At 39.3% G+C, this 17,447-nt stretch overlaps 1 protein-coding gene across 3 annotated transcripts in view; it reads right to left on the minus strand.

Moving 5' to 3' along the window:
• LOC128696060 (ornithine decarboxylase-like) overlaps nucleotides 1-16,600 on the minus strand; it is a 61,480-nt gene extending 44,880 nt beyond the window's left edge. Inside the window, exon 1 of one of the 3 annotated variants that reach the window (XM_070094942.1) lies at nucleotides 16,439-16,600. The gene's annotated coding sequence lies outside the window, so the exon portion shown is untranslated. The remainder of the gene's footprint in view (nucleotides 1-16,438) is intronic. The other 2 variants (XM_070094944.1, XM_070094943.1) reach the window with 2 other exon arrangements.
• Nucleotides 16,601-17,447: the final 847 nt, after the last annotated feature.

A 17,447-nucleotide genomic window follows, 5' to 3' on the forward strand; every position in this document is an offset into this window, starting at 1 on the left:
CACTTTAGGTGTCTCAAGTTGAAATCTCCCAGTAGCAAGATGTTTGGGACAGGAGTTGGGAGATTTTCCAGACAGTGGTTGGTTTTTAAAAGCTGTTTCTGGAATTGCTGGGAAGTTGCATCTGGAGGCTTGTATACAACCACAATGAGAAGGTTTTGGTTTTCAATCTTTACCCCCAAAACTTCAACTACATCATTTGAGGTGTTTAGTAGTTCTGAGCAAATGAACGACTGACGTACAAGTCAACCTCCCCTTTGTTGCCTGTTTAGTCTGTCGCATCTGAATAGGTTATAACCCGAGATCCATATTTTGTTGTCAAATTGACCCCTGGCTGTCTTCAAGAAGGCCCTGGACAGGCACTTAAAGTCAGTACTTGACCAGCAGGGCTGTGGTTTGAACATCAGTTTGCATGTGGCCAGCAGTAACAGCCTGGTTGATCAAATGCTGATTCACCATGAGGCCTGGTCTCAGACCAAGCCGCAGGGGCGTTGACCCCTGAAACCCTCTCCAGGTTAGATACTGTATTTAATCCCTTTATTCTTTTTCTCCAGCTATTCACTTCAATCATGTCTCCCTTAATTTTTAAGAGGGAGGGAACAACCTCCATGAACTGGTCCCAGACTATGCCTCTTGGCCTGATTAACAACCAGTAGCTTTATCAAAATCCCAGGGAAAGGAAGGGGAAAGGGGCTACACCTGAAATAGGCTATAAACTAAATTATCAAAATAAGCACTAAACCCACAATGGTATTACAGTGCTGCAGGAAGGAACGAAGGTTAAGAATAAGTGGAAGTAGGGGTGTCTAAATTTAGGGATTAGCAGTGGTAGGAGTTAGTGGAAATAAAATTTAAATCAAAGTTGGTGCAATAATTCCTGTTAAAGTCTTCATCAAAAGTGGGCTTTTCAGCAAGGAGGTAAGTGAGGGTGTGTTGGGCCAGTTTACACAAATCTGAAGTGGATCCTGCATGTACTTTTGATAGGCAGGGCAACATGATCCGAGTTCTCAGAGTGATGCAGGCTGTTTCTCCATGATATACACAAGCAAATCACATGTCCAATATTTAAGCACGAGAGTGCAGGCTAATAAGGTTGACAACCATGGAAAGAAGAGGGCCAGAATTTTAAGTGTGGTTTTATAGAAAATTTATTGTGGTCTCATATAGACCAACATTGTTGCCAGCTGTTGTGAAGGTGGTAAATGAGCACTATAAAAAAAAAATCAGAATAAGGAATACCCCTGTGGGAAATCAGGTCTCTAATAAGCAAGTCAGCAGCTGAGTCTGTATGCTCATTGCCCTGCCAAAGCTGCATCAGTAATTTACGACCCATATCTATTTGCCCAATTTATAAGCATAAACAGAACAATGCCACTGTTGAATGGTACCAAAGGCTGGCTTTAATGTGCAAGATATTTCCTGAAAGGAGAACATCTAACTAATAAAGGTGTCTCCCAAAGGAGGGATACCCATATTGGTTACAATCTAGGCTAATTCACTCACGTATTATACAGCCTCTTCTCACTCAACGATGTAGTTCTGTTCCTAAGACCACATCGGTAAACGAATTTGCCGCTAAGCGAGGAGATTACTATAATGGGAGTGGGTTTGTGTCAACCATCTTTGATATTATTTTAATGTCACCCTTGCACCATTTATAACATTTTTTAGTACTTTTTTAAATGTTTATACAGTAGTTTACTGTAATAAGCAGAACAGAGGAAATCACCTTTAATATACATTATTTAGGTATGCATACAGGTCTGAGTCATTGGTAAGCGAGCAAGTCGCTAAGTGAGGAGAGGCTGTATAGTACGTCTATATCTACAAAGAATTGTGGATATAGACTGTTGGAAAAGTGAAAAGTAGACTGATTAATTTTACATGCTTTGTGATTATGATAGTTAATTTTCACTTTTTACAATTGTGTCGTCAATCACAAGTGTCAGTAAATTTAGATGAAAGGGGTAACATTTCCATTTATGAAGAACAAAATGAGAAGTTCTTTCCCAAACACTATGGAAAGTGGCATAAGTCTCATTAGAAGGGCACAATCCACCAACACCCCATTATAACAATGGTGCACAATATCGACAAGTAGATAAGACGTGTAAACAGTTAAGTACGTATCTTGAATTCTGAAAATACAGTGGACCCCCGGTTAACGATATTTTTTCATTCCAGAAGTATGTTCAGGTGCCAATACTGACTGAATTTGTTCCCATAAGGAATATTGTGAAGTAGATTAGTCCATTTCAGACCCCCAAACATACACGTACAAACGCACTTACATAAATACACTTACATAATTGGTCGCATTGGGAGGTGATCGTTAAGCAGGGGTCCACTGTACAGAGCTGAACACGTAGATAAGCCAAAGGACTGACCATCTCTAAACTACTTCAAGGCCCATGGACTGATCACATTTCCACTTCTTCGCTACTTCTGCTATCTTCATGTTTATTTACCTCTATTCAACTGAAGCAGCCCAATGTGTAGGCAAAATGTTTCAGAAATAACTGCTGCACGTGTTTGAATCATCCACCGAAATCCAACCCTGGTGGAAATCGCAATACTACAGGCAATTAAATGACTCATCCCCACCAACCACCTACTGGATGCTGCTTATGATTTCATTAATTTCAGAATGCCTCAACAAATCGGCTTCAAATTTTTAACACTGTTGTACTGTGACTATGGTAAGACTCGTGTAACTATGGTCATACTCAGGTACTCTATAATCAGTGTTATTAGCTCATTCAAAAAATTTTTGGGACAGGTGAAAAAATTTTTAAACAGCCACTTCTGACTGGTTTCAAACATTCATCACTGGTGTTTCCTACTTAAAAGAAGGCTGAGTGTGTTACCCAAGTGTGCAGATGCACACTGGATTTGTTAAAGCATATTAAGTATACTCTAGTATAAGGTACCTCTTTTGAATGACTAACTTTTAATAGGCAATGCATTAATGGACAGGATAGTACCCAGTACATATAGTTTGTGTAGATGCAAATTTGCCAATACGTATTAAGTTTAAAAAAAATTTGGAATCTTTGCATTTCATGCAGTAACTGGAAAGAAACATTTCCTGATAGTATCAAACTCTGAACATTAGTGTTTGGTCTTCAGAGGAAGCCTTATTTTGTTGAGCTTGACAGGCTCTAATTTGATAATTTTATTATTCAAATTTTGAGAATACCATACTTGGTCTTCTGGACCACTAAGAAACTGAACAAGCTGAAAAATTAAAGAAACCTCTAAAAACCATTTCAAACCTACATGTAATTTTTACGCAATTCCCTTCACCTGTTTAGTTTAGACTAAACATTACGGTGAATTTAAAATATTTTTTTTACAGTGCCCTGGTCATTTCAAAGTAGAAAAAACTTCTCAGAGTGTCTATCAAACTCAGTCTGCTGGTTTGTGCAATATAAATGGGAGAAACCACCCTCCCTCAGAAAAATTACTTTTTTATCTCAACTATCAGAGTTCAGAATGTGTATGATAACTGGGAATTGCCTGTCAAGTAGTGCCAAGTGTTTATCTTACTACATTTCTCTCTCTCTCACACACACACACACACACACACGGAAATGAGGCACTAAACTACAGACCTATGTGTCTGACATGTATTGTGTGCAAAGTCATGGAGAAGATTATCAGGAGGAGAGTGGTGGAACACCTGGAACGGAACAAGATTATAAATGAAAACCAGCATGGGTTCATGGAAGGCAAATCCTGTGTCACAAACCTTCTGGAGTTTTATGACAAGGTAACAGAAGACACGAGAGAGAGGGGTGGGTTGATTGCGTTTTCCTAGACTGCAGGAAGGCCTTTGACACAGTTCCCCACAAGAGATTAGTGCAGAAGCTGGAGGATCAGGCGCATATAACAGGGAGGGCACTGCAATGGATCAGGGAATACCTGACAGGGAGGCAGCAACGAGTCATGGTACGTGAAGAGTTATCACAGTGGGTGCCTGTGACGAGCGGGGTCCCACAGGGGTCAGTTCTAGGACCAGTGCTATTTTTGATATATGCGAACAACATGATGGAAGGAATAGACTTTGAAGTGTCCCTATTCGCAGATGATGTGAAGTTGATGAGAAGAATTAAATCGGATGAGGATGAGGCAGGACTGCAAAGAGACCTGGACAGGCTGGACATGTGGTCCAGAAACTGGCTTCTCGAATTCAATCCTGCCAAATGCAAAGTCATGAAGATTGGTGAGGGGCAAAGAAGACCGCAGACAGTATAGGCTAGGTGGACAAAGACTACAGACCTCACTCAGGAAGAAAGACCTTGGGGTGACCATAACACAAAGCACATCACCGGAGGCACACAACCAAATAACTGCTGCAGCATACGGGCACCTGGCAAACCTGAGAATAGCATTCCGATACCTTAATATGGAATCGTTCAAGACACTGTACACTGTGTATGTTAGGCCCATACTGGAGTATGCAGCACCAGTCTGGAACCCACACCTGGTCAAGCATGTCAAGAAGTTAGAGAAAGCACAAAGGTTTACAACAAGGCTAGTCCCAGAGCTCAGGGGAATGTCGTACGAGGAAAGGTTGAGGGAAATCGGACTGACGATACTGGAGGACAGAAGAGTCAGGGGAGACATGATAACAACATACAAGATACTGCGGGGAATAGACAAGGTGGACAGAGACAGGATGTTCCAGAGAGGGGACACAGAAACAAGGGGTCACAACTGGAAGCTGAAGACTCAGATGAGTCACAGGGACGTTAGGAAGTATTTCTTCAGAGTCGTCAGGAAGTGGAATAGCCTAGCAAGTGAAGTAGTGGAGGCAGGAACCATACATAGTTTTAAGAAGAGGTATGACAAAGCTCAGGAAGCAGAGAGGGAGAGGACCTAGTAGCAGTCAGTGAAGAGGCAGGGGCCAGGAGCTGAGTCTCGACCCCTGCAACCACAATTAGGCGAGTACAATTAGGAGAGTACACACACACACACCCCGTGTATGTTAGGCCCTTATTGGAGTATGCAGCACCAGTTTGGAACCCCACACCTAGCCAAGCACGTAAAGAAACTAGAGAAAGTGCAAAAGTTTGCAACAAGACTAGTCCCAGAGCTAAGGGGTATGTCCTACGAGGAGAGGTTAAGGGAAATCGATCTGACAACACTGGAGGACAGGAGAGAGAGGGGGGACATGATAACGACATACAAAATACTGAGCGGAATTGACAAGGTGGACAAAGACAGGATGTTCCAGAGATTGGACACAGTAACAAGGGAACACAGTTGGAAGTTGAAGACACAGATGAATCACAGGGATGTTAGGAAGTATTTCTTCAGCCACAGAGTAGTCAGGAAGTGGAATAGTTTGGGAAGCAATGTAGTGGAGGCAGGATCCATACACAGCTTTAAGCAGAGGTATGATAAAGCTCACAGTTCAGGGAGAGTGACCTAATAGTGACCAGTGAAGAGGTGGGGCCAGGAGCTAGGACTCAACTCCTACAACCTCAACTAGGTGAGTACACACACAAAAGGAGATTGATTGGGAAAACCTGGAGCCACATAGGGGTCCCAAAACATGGAGAGCCAAGATGATGGATGTGATACTGATAAAACCTCATGCATCATCATGTTAGGGACACTACCAGAGAGAGGCGAGGATGAACCAGCAAGACTGGACCTCATATTCACCTAGAGTAGCGCGGACATCAAAGACATCACGTATGAAAGGCCCCTCAGAGCTAGTGATCACGTGGTTCTGAGCTTTGAATACACAGTTACAAGTGGAGAGGGTAACAGGAGTAGGATGGGCAAAGCCAAACTACAAAATGGTGGACTACACAGGCATGAAGAACTTCCTGCAAGAGGTTCAGTGGGAAAGTGAATTGGTAGGAAAATCAGTAAACAAAATAATGGACTACATGACACCAAAATGCATGGAAGCAGAGGAGAGGTTTGTTCCCAAGGGCAACAGAAATAATGGAAAGGCCAGAACGAGCCCTTGGTTCACCCAAAGGTGTAGGGAGGCAAAAAATCAGTGCGCTAGAGAATGGAAAACATTGTTTTTTAAGCTGGTTTATCAAGTGCAACTGCTAAATGAGCCACCGTGGGCCAAAGAAAGTTCCGAGGGTCAGCCCTTTGATAAAGAAGGCAAGAAACACTATAGAATATTGTGTCTTTGGGGGAAGTCCATGGGGTTGAATGTGAGTGGCCAGGATGTGGAAGAGTTGGTGGATGACCACTGGGAAGAGCTAGCCAATGAAGAGCTTCAAGACCATCATTTGGAACAGCAACAGACTGCAGCTGAAGAAATTGCTTCAGAGGAGGAGGAAGAGAGAGGGGAGAATGTGATTTCTTCAGTGATTAAGGACATGTGTGCAACGTGGAGTGAGCTGCAAAGTTTTGTGGAGAAATATCACCCTAACAAAGCTGTTGCAAGCCACGTCTGCAACATGTTCAATGACAATGTCTTGTTCCATTTTAGGCAAATCTTAAAGAGACGCCAGAAACAGACCTCTCTGGACAGACTTTTTGTGCGACAGGGGTACAGTGACTCAAGCTGGTCCTAGTGCTAGTAAAAGACAAAGAAGGGAAGTAGGCCAAGATAGGGCCTTGATACCTGAAGTCCTTATGGAAGGGGATTCCCCTTCCAAATAATAACCTCTCCTCCTCTCTCTCCCCTTCCATATGCCAGCAAGTCTTCAATAAAGGTGAAAGTGATGTTAAATGTTCATTTATCCATTTCATTAGCCATTTATATTTATTTCTCATTGTTTTCTGTATGTAATACTATAATTATTCTCAATAAAATGTATTTTTTGTTAATATTTTTGGGTGTCTGGAACAGATAAATTGGATTTACATTATTTCTTATGGGAAATACTACTTCAGTTTTTGTACGATTCGGTTTTCACCATACTTTTTCAAATGGATTAATCACGAAAACCGAGGTTCCACTGTTCTGGTGTCTATTGTTAAGATAAGATTTTAGGTAATCAAAGGAATCTCCTCTGAATCCAAATCACTGACATTCCTGGTTCTGTGGTAGTGGCAGGAGACCAATTGTGCCTGTCAACTGGAATGTAGTAAACTGATGGTGGTAGTGCTCAGTTTGTTCTGCAGCATTCACAACCCTGAGGTTGCCCAGGCGCACACGTTTTATTCACAGGCGGAGGCTGGCAGCGCGTAGAAGTTTTTCATATTTTACCACTACATATTTTTATTCAAAGACTGAGAAAGTTAAGGGGCTAAGACTTTATATTATCTTTTAGGTGAAATTTTGTCTCTGGATAGGATCCTGTACTGATTTCAAAGAAAATTACACCCAATATTTTTGCCACTCACAGTGCATTGCCTAATGTGACTACATGTACCAATATACATAGTACAGCCTCTCCTCACTTAGTGATGTACTTGTTTACCAACTACTCGCACTTACGATGGGCTCTCTGACCAGTATGCATACCTAAATAATGTATATTAGAGCTGATTTCCTCTATTCTTTTTATTACAATATACAGTACAGAACTCTGTCCTTGGAAGCAAAGAGGGGAATGTATGAGAGTATAGCTTTACCAACGCTCTTATATGGGTGTGAAGCATGGGTGATGGATGTGGCAGTAAGGAGAAAGCTGGAGGCAGGGGAGATGTCATGTCTGAGGGCAATGTGTGGTGTGAATATAATGCAGAAAATTTGTAGTTTGGGAAGTTAGGAGGATTGCCAAAACTGTTGTCCAGAGGGCTGAGGAAGGGTTGTTGAGGTGGTTTGGACATGTAGAGAGAATGGAACTAAACAGAATGACTTCGAGAGTGTATAAATCTGTAGTGGAGGGAAGGCGGGGTAGGGGTCGGCCTAGGAAAGGTTGGAGGGAGGGGTTAAAGGAGGTTTTGTATGCAAGGGGCTTGGACTTCCAGCAAGCATGCATGAGCGTATTTGATAGGATTGAATGGAGGCAAATGGTTTTTAATACTTGACGTGCTGTTGCAGTGTAAGCACGGTAACATTAATGAAGGGATTCAGGGAAACCGGCAGGCCAGACTTGAGTCCTGGAGATGGGAAGTACAGTGTCTGCACTCTGAAGGAGGGGTGTTAATGTTGCAGTTTTATAAACTGTAATGTAAAGCACCCTTCTGGCAAGACAGTGATGGAGTGAATGATGATGAAAGTTTTTCTTTTTTGGGCCACCCTGCCTTGGTGGGAATCGGCCGATGTGTTAATAAAATAAAATAAAACAGTACACTGCTGTATAAACATTTAAAGATATACCAGAAATGTTATAAATGGTGCAAAGGTGACACACTTGGGTATCATTAAAGATACCCAAGTGTTACACACGTGTCTAATTTACCATTATAGTGTGCTCCTCACTTAGTGATGAATTCGTTTACCGACGTGGTCTAAGGAGCTGAACTCTGTCGTTAAGTGAGGAGAGGCTGTACAGAACATACAAAACTGGTTGTGAAACTTAAAATTTATGAGCTAGTTTGTACACCTTCCAAACTGCAATTAACGGTGTATCAAAGTGTATATTAGAAAAAAGTCTACAAACATTTCTACTTAATATTTCAAATATTCCCATAACAAAGGATTCCTGTTTATAATTCTATAGTGTTTCATACAACTCAGTTCCATAGTTTGCTTCAATAGTAGCTATGATGCCAAGTAAGTCTCAAAAGAGCTAATGTAAGTACAGTGGAACCTCAAATATTGAACTTAATTCGCTCCAGAAGTTAGTTCTAAATTTGAAAAGTCTGAAAAGCGAAGCAATATTTCCCATAAGAAATAATGGAAATACAATTAATCCGTTCCAGAAACCCAAAAATATTCACAAAAAAAAAAAATTATAGATTAATTATAGTTTTACATACACACAACAAATATAGTGTTCAATTATATGTATTAATAAATTTAAATAAACATATAAAATAACATTTTACTTACCTTTATTGAAGATTGGTGATAGCACCTGGAAGATAGGGAGGAGGAGAGAGGGAGTTGGGGTTAGTGTTTGGAAGGAGAATCCCCCTCCATGAGGACTTCAGGTATCGAAGCCCTCTCTGGGGTTACTTCCCTCCTCTGTCTTTTAACCCGTAAACGGTCCAAACGTATATATACGTTATCTACCGTAGTGCCCCAAATTTTTTGAGGAAAAAAAAAAAAATTGTTTTTAATAGGAAAAAAGAGCATATGGTACCCAGACATCCCCAATTATTTTAATATGGCGCACAGTGAGTGCGCATACCCATTCTGTCATGTCTAGGCGACTCAGGCTTATCGTGGCAATGTTAAATGTATGACAAATAAAACGTATATATACGTTCGTTTGTGGTAGGGGACCTGAATGCTAAAGTAGGAGAAACTTTTACAGAGGGTGTGGTAGGTAAGTTTGGGGTGCCAGGCGTAAATGATAATGGGAGCCCTTTGATTGAACTTTGTATAGAAAGGGGTTTAGTTATAGGTAATACATATTTTAAGAAAAAGAGGATAAATAAGTATACAAGATATGATGTAGGGCGAAATGACAGTAGTTTGTTGGATTATGTATTGGTAGATAAAAGACTGTTGAGTAGACTTCAGGATGTACATGTTTATAGAGGGGCCACATATCAGATCACTTTCTAGTTGTAGCTACACTGAGAGTAAAAGGTAGATGGGATACAAGGAGAATAGAAGCATCAGGGAAGAGAGAGGTGAAGGTTTATAAACTAAAAGAGGAGGCAGTTAGGGTAAGATATAAACAGCTATTGGAGGATAGATGGGCTAATGAGAGCATAGGCAATGGGGTCGAAGAGGTATGGGGTAGGTTTAAAAATGTAGTGTTAGAGTGTTCAGCAGAAGTTTGTGGTTACAGGAAAGTGGGTGCGGGAGGGAAGAGGAGCGATTGGTGGAATGATGATGTAAAGAGAGTAGTAAGGGAGAAAAAGTTAGCATATGAGAAGTTTTTACAAAGTAGAAGTGATGCAAGGAGGGAAGAGTATATGGAGAAAAAGTGAGAGGTTAAGAGAGTGGTGAAGAAATGTAAAAAGAGAGCGAATGAGAGAGTGGGTGAGATGTTATCAACAAATTTTGCTGAAAATAAGAAAAAGTTTTGGAGTGAGATTAACAAGTTAAGGAAGCCTAGAGAACAAATGGATTTGTCAGTTAAAAATAGGAGAGGAGAGTTATTAAATGGAGAGTTGGAGGTATTGGGAAGATGGAGGGAATATTTTGAGGAATTGTTAAATGTTGATGAAGATAGGGAAGCTGTGATTTCGTGTATAGGGCAAGGAGGAATAACATCTTGTAGGAGTGAGGAAGAGCCAGTTGTGAGTGTGGGGGAAGTTCGTGAGGTAGTAGGTAAAATGAAAGGGGGTAAGGCAGCCGGGATTGATGGGATAAAGATAGAAATGTTAAAAGCAGGTGGGGATATAGTTTTGGAGTGGTTGGTGCAATTATTTAATAAATGTATGGAAGAGGGTAAGGTACCTAGGGATTGGCAGAGAGCATGCATAGTTCCTTTGTATAAAGGCAAAGGAGACAAAAGAGAGTGCAAAAATTATAGGGGGATAAGTCTGTTGAGTATACCTGGTAAAGTGTATGGTAGAGTTATTATTGAAAGAATTAAGAGTAAGACGGAGAATAGGATAGCAGATGAACAAGGAGGCTTTAGGAAAGGTAGGGGGTGTGTGGACCAGGCGTTTACAGTGAAACATAAGTGAACAATATTTAGATAAGGCTAAAGAGGTCTTTGTGGCATTTATGGATTTGGAAAAGGCGTATGACAGGGTGGATAGGGGGGCAATGTGGCAGATGTTGCAGGTGTATGGTGTAGGAGGTAGGTTACTGAAAGCAGTGAAGAGTTTTTACGAGGATAGTGAGGCTCAAGTTAGAGTATGTAGGAAAGAGGGAAATTATTTCCCAGTAAAAGTAGGCCTTAGACAAGGATGTGTGATGTCACCGTGGTTGTTTAATATATTTATAGATGGGGTTGTAAGAGAAGTAAATGCGAGGGTCTTGGCAAGAGGCGTGGAGTTAAAAGATAAAGAATCACACAAAGTGGGAGTTGTCACAGTTGCTCTTTGCTGATGACACTGTGCTCTTGGGAGATTCTGAAGAGAAGTTGCAGAGATTGGTGGATGAATTTGGTAGGGTGTGCACAAGAAGAAAATTAAAAGTGAATACAGGAAAGAGTAAGGTTATGAGGATAACAAAAAGATTAGGTGATGAAAGATTGGATATCAGATTGGAGGGAAAGAGTATGGAGGAGGTGAATGTATTCAGATATTTGGGAGTGTCAGCGGATGGGTCTATGAAAGATTAGGTGAATCATAGAATTGACGAGGGGAAAAGGGTGAGTGGTGCACTTAGGAGTCTGTGGAGACAAAGAACTTTGTCCTTGGAGGCAAAGAGGGGAATGTATGAGAGTATAGTTTTACCAACGCTCTTATATGGGTGTGAAGCATGGGTGATGAATGTTGCAGCAAGGAGAAGGCTGGAGGCAGTGGAGATGTCATGTCTGAGGGCAATGTGTGGTGTGAATATAATGCAGAGACTTCGTAGTTTGGAAGTTAGGAGGAGGTGCGGGATTACCAAAACTGTTGCCCAGAGGGCTGAGGAAGGGTTGTTGAGGTGGTTCAGACATTTAGAAAGAATGGAGCGAAACAGAGTGACTTCAAGAGTGTATCAGTCTGTAGTGGAAGGAAGGCGGGGTAGGGGTCGGCCTAGGAAAAGTTGGAGGGAGGGGGTAAAGGAGGTTTTGTGTTCGAGGGGCTTGGACTTTCAGCAGGCATGCATGAGCGTGTTTGATAGGAGTGAATGGAGACAAATGGTTTTTAACCCTTTGACTGTTTCAGGCCCCTTCTGAAACTGTCATTCTATGTTGCTCAATTTTTGAAAAAAAAAAAAAAAAAAAAATTATTTTTTTCTTATGAAATGATAGAGAATCTTTTCCCGATGGTAATGACACCAAAAGTTCGAAATTTGGTCGAAAACTCGTGGAATTATGCTCCCGCAAGTTAGCGGTCTCGGCGACATATGTGAATCGGCGATTTCGCCGACTTTGAGCCCTATTTTCAGCCTATTCCGTTGTTCCAGTTGACCAAACTCATAGCTATTTCTTTAGAACTCCATTTTATCTATCAGCTGAGTACAAGAAACCTCCCATTTACTAATTTGGACTACCCAATATGGTGGTCAGATATTGGCAATTTGGCCAATTTCACACAAAATAAAAAAGATGCCAATTTCAAAATAGGGTCCAGAATAAACAAGGTAGACATTCGTGGCACTAAAATAACATATGCTCTGTTCATTAGTCACATCTCTAGGCCCCTTTTATATTATTATTGCTTTCTATTTTGATTTTTTATTCATACAAAAAAATACAAAATTTACTGTTATGCAGACTACTGCATTATTGTAAAAATGGTATAAATAATATCAGTGCACTAGTGAAAGAATATTAGACTCCCCAGTTGACGTGTATTGGACGTGTGGTGTGATTTATTTACTCCTGAACATTGGTAAAAAATCGAACATTTCCGCTACTTTGAGCTCAGTTTCAAGGTTGTTTTCATCGTCAAAGTAATGAAAATCATCTCTATTTCTGTAATATGTTTTCCGTTTTATCACCTAAGACCATGAAAACGCGAATACAACAATAAATACTATACGAAAATACACCTCAAAGTCGGCGTTTTATTCCAAAAAAAACGATGAGTTTTTTTTTTTCTCATTACGCAATGTGTGCTGCAGGATTTTTTTTATGTGGTGCACACTGACCACACAGACCCATTCTCTCACATGTGGGCCTACCAGCTTTCTCCCGCTTGATTTGAAGCCGCTAGAATTATTGAGCATATATACGTAAGAAACATTGGCTCGTAAGACGTATTTATACGTCGAAAACAGTCAAAGGGTTAATACTTGATGTGCTGTTGGAGTGTGAGCAAAGTAACATTTATGAAGGGGTTGAGGGAAACTGGCAGGCCTGACTTGAGTCCTGGAGATGGGAAGTACTGTACAGTGCCTGCACTCTGAAGGAGGGGTGTTAATGTTGCAGTTTAAAAACTGTAGTGTAAAGCACCCTTCTGGCAAGACAGTGATGGAGTGAATGATGGTGAAAGTTTTTCTTTTTCGGGCCACCCTGCCTTGGTGGGAATCGGCCAGTGTGATAATAATAATAATAAAAAAAAATACGTTCGGGGCACTAGTGGTAAAAGCGTTTAAGATTTCCCTAAAATGGGACATGGTTCTATCACTGAACTTGTTGCAAAGATGGCTTGTTTCAGCTTGCTCAGGGTGGTACTTCTCCACAAACATTTGGACGTCATTCCACTTGGACATCATTCCACTTCTGTATCATTTCCTTCACATCTATGGTGTTTCTCACTTTCTTTACCACGGGTACCACTAGCAAGTTCCACTGCTCCCATTGTAGCTTATTTCACAGTCCAACAAGCACTAAACACAATGAAATAATCGTAAAATGTTTGAATGAGATCGCAGGTTAGTGTTCACTCAAGCATCAACAAAACCAGACTGGCTCACGGCGCCTGCGTGGGGACACGGACAGAGCGGGCTGCCGGACAGGTCCGGTACCGGCGGTTCGAAAATAGGGGCAAGTTCGATAATAGGGACAAAGTTGGTTCGAAAAGGGGTTCTACTTTTGAAGAGTTCGATAAGCGATACGTTCGAAATTTGAGGTTCCACTGTATGATTCTTAAATGTACAGTTAATAATATAAATTTTACTAAACTGCATTACGCACTGATATTGGACTGCTGCTATGTACCGGATTAGCACAATGTGAACATCAATATAGCTCCAGACTTCGAGCAGTGAAACTGTAGTCTTATAGTACATGTATGTTTTTTCTTTTTCTTTATTATATAAAGTACTGGAATCCCTTGTATAGGCAAATATGAGTGGAAAGAGGAAATGCAATAATGATGAGCATTCTAGTAAATGTAAATGGTTAACATTAGATGAAAAACTAGAAATTATAAAACTTGAAGATGGTGCATCATATGTTAAATTAGCACATGACAAGAAAATGAATGAAGCATCAGTACGTGTGCATATGAGGAATAAAGATAAAAAGACATGGAATGGCTACAGCATCTTATATGTCAAAAGTGACTACGAAAACTTGTAGTTTTGAAATGGATAATATGGAATGTCTTTTAATGTTATCGATTGAGAACTGCAGCCAGAAAAGCATTCCATTAAGTCAGATGACAATTCAATCTAAAGCAACAAGTCTCTATTCAATGTTAAAAAAAAGAAAATGGCAATGAAGGCGAAAGTTTTCTGGCAAGTCAAGGCATGTCAGTGTAGATAATGAGGCAGCTGCAAGATTTCCCAATGATCTAAAATAATTGAAGAAATAGCTACAAAGACTAGCAAATTTTTAACATATGTATATGAAACGAGTGTTTTGGAAGATGCCATCACACACTTATTTGGCAGAAAAAGAATCATCACATTCAGGATATAAAGTCTCCAAAGAGACTGGTGACTTTAAACTAAAGCCTATGTTGGTGTACAGAGCAAAATAATCCAAGGGCTCTGAAATCCTATTCAAAAAATGCTCTTCCTGTTTTATGGCAGTCAAGTAAGTAAGCCTGGGTAATGAGAGAAGTGTATGAAGACTGGTTTACAAATTCTTTTTGCCCTGCAAAGATGACATGGATTTTAAAATTTTGCTATTGGACAATGCAACAGGTCATCCTATTTCTCTTTCTGACGTGAATAAGAATATCAATGTAATTTTCCTGCCACCGAACATGACATCATTATTGCAGCCAAAGAATCAGGGTGTCATTGCTAGGTTTAAGGCCTATTATTTAAGACGTGCCTTGGCGTAAGCCATATTAGTAACAATGGGAGAAAATGCCATAAGTTTAAATTAATTTTGGAAAGGTTACAATATCCGAAATGCAATTGAAAAGCACGAGTGAATCATGGCTTTAAGTAAGTGTGAGTAGCATGAAAGCTGTTTAGCAATTTTTTTTTACCATATCGTTCCAATGATTTTGCTGGTTTTGAATCCGATATTGAAACCGTTTGTGAAAACATTATGCAGCTTGGTAAAGATCATCTTAGATTAGAAGCTTTGGATTGTGAAAGTGTGTCAATGCACTGACTTGCTTTCTGATGACTGTGATGATGCAACACTTGTGAAAATGGATGAGCAACATTTATACAAAGAAACAGAGGAAAATTAAGAAAATGCTGTGCCCATGAAAGAATTCACAGTGAATGAAATACAGTGGCACCTAGAGTTTTGAACAGCTCCCAACTCGAACAATTATGTAGGTGCATTTTTGTAAGTGCTTTTATAAGTATTTTTGGTGGTCTGAAATGGTCTAATCTAATTTACATTATTCTTTATGGGAACAAATTCATTCAGTATCGGCACTTGAACAGTCTTCTGGAACAAATTAAGTTTGTAACTCGAAGTACCACTGTATCAACATCAATTTGAGAAAGTAGAAGATATTTGTAACTTCATACTGAATGCAGATCCAAACACCGAGTTAAGGAGGCATTACAAAACTATTTTTGATGCTATAAAGATATGTATATACCTTTGAAGAGTTTCCAGAGTTTTACTATTCTCTGTATGTTGATAAAAGATGAAATAACTGTGCAAACTACATTCAACTATTTTCCAAATAAAAATCTTTTTCTTTACTGTATGTATGGTACACTCTTTCTTTACAACTGTAATAAAAATCTTTAGTACTATTTTTTTTTGTTTTTATCATTTGTAATTTCTTTATTTGCCCACAACAGTCAACTAACTCCAAGGTACCATGTAGGTAGTAGTCAGTTGGTGTTAGGATATGCCTATATTTATCCTCTTAAAAGGGGTTCGACACCATGGCCTCTTGGGTGCAAACCGAGCATGTTAAAACCACTGCACTACATACTTTAATATAATTATATACAGTACACATATACAAATATATGTAATACAAAACTCAGGGCCCCCACTGAAAAAAAATCTCTGACTGGAATTGTATGGATATGCTAGGTTAAGTGAACATAATATAAATATATAAATATATATATATAAATATATAAATATATATATATATATATATATATATATATATATATATATATATATATATATATATATATATATATATATATATTCTAATAATGATTATTTGCGTTATGTTTGGATATAAATACAGAAAAAATACTTTCATATACAGTAAAGGCTTAATACTTCACAGAGAAACATGGTAATACCAAAGTCAGGAGTACTAGTCAATTAAGACAACTTCTAAACCTATTTTTTATGACAACGTCTCAACAACAAATTAAAACTACTTGTTAATACCCCTGCAACCATAATTAGGCGAGTACTGACCCCCGGCATTATCAACGCTGCTGCTGCTCGGGCTACCCACCTACCACCATCTCAAGGTCCATTTCACACAAATCCACTTCAAACCTCATAGCTACCTGGACTGACGACCGAGGCCTTCTTAACAAATAAATTTTGGAGGTTGACTTGGCCCTTGGGAACATAGAAGGTTGCACATGGGGCGGCAATGGATGAAAATAGACGCCCGCTCCTTCTCGTCTTGTGGACAACGTTATAGTGGACCTCATTCCTCCCTTCAACCTTGTGTAAAGCCTCTCTGGCTCTATTATTTACACCTGGGGATCAACTCGTGGTGATAAGGTGGTATATCAGTGGTATACAATACTTATTGACTTTATTATGAAGTGTAAAGGAAAGTATTTATTCACTTTCATAAATCTAATGCAAGAGATGTGACAGAATTTTCCCCATCTAGGGACATTGTGGATTACTGATGTAAAACATTTAATAATTATAATAACAAAACAACAATAATAAAACATTAATAGTAATAATAATAATAATAATAATAATAATAATAATAATATTAATAATAATAATAATAATAATTTGACATGTATCCTATACCCATCCTGCGGGTGCTAGTCAATGGGTTGCTGAAGCACATTATGGGGACTGGGCCCCAAATGTTTTTTTTTTTTAATGCAAATTACAGTGGTAATAAACTATTTATGGAACAAAGCACAATACAGTCTACAGCCATAAACTCAAGTCACAAAAACAAAAACAATATATTTACGTGTGGTTATGAAATAATGAATAATCCCCAATAATTAGTAAGTTCACCCATTACTGTATTTTTCTTTATCCTTTTATTTTGTGATAAACTTACTGCCATACTTTATCAACATTTTATATATACTGTCTTCAGTATTATTTACAATTGCTTTCACATTTTTTTTTATATTTATACTTGTCAACTGTATATATTGTGTTATCGTGTCTTGTACATTATTTTGGCCAATTTTGCATTGTCGCTTTACTACTTTTAAGTTTTATTTGTAAGGCCCAGTTAACCTTCTTGAATTTATTACATTTAGTTCATTATTACTACCTCACGATGGAAATAAATGGTATAAATTACCG

Source organism: Cherax quadricarinatus, chromosome 48 (genome assembly GCF_038502225.1).
Source record: "Cherax quadricarinatus isolate ZL_2023a chromosome 48, ASM3850222v1, whole genome shotgun sequence".
NCBI classification, from domain to species: Eukaryota; Metazoa; Arthropoda; class Malacostraca; order Decapoda; family Parastacidae; genus Cherax; species Cherax quadricarinatus.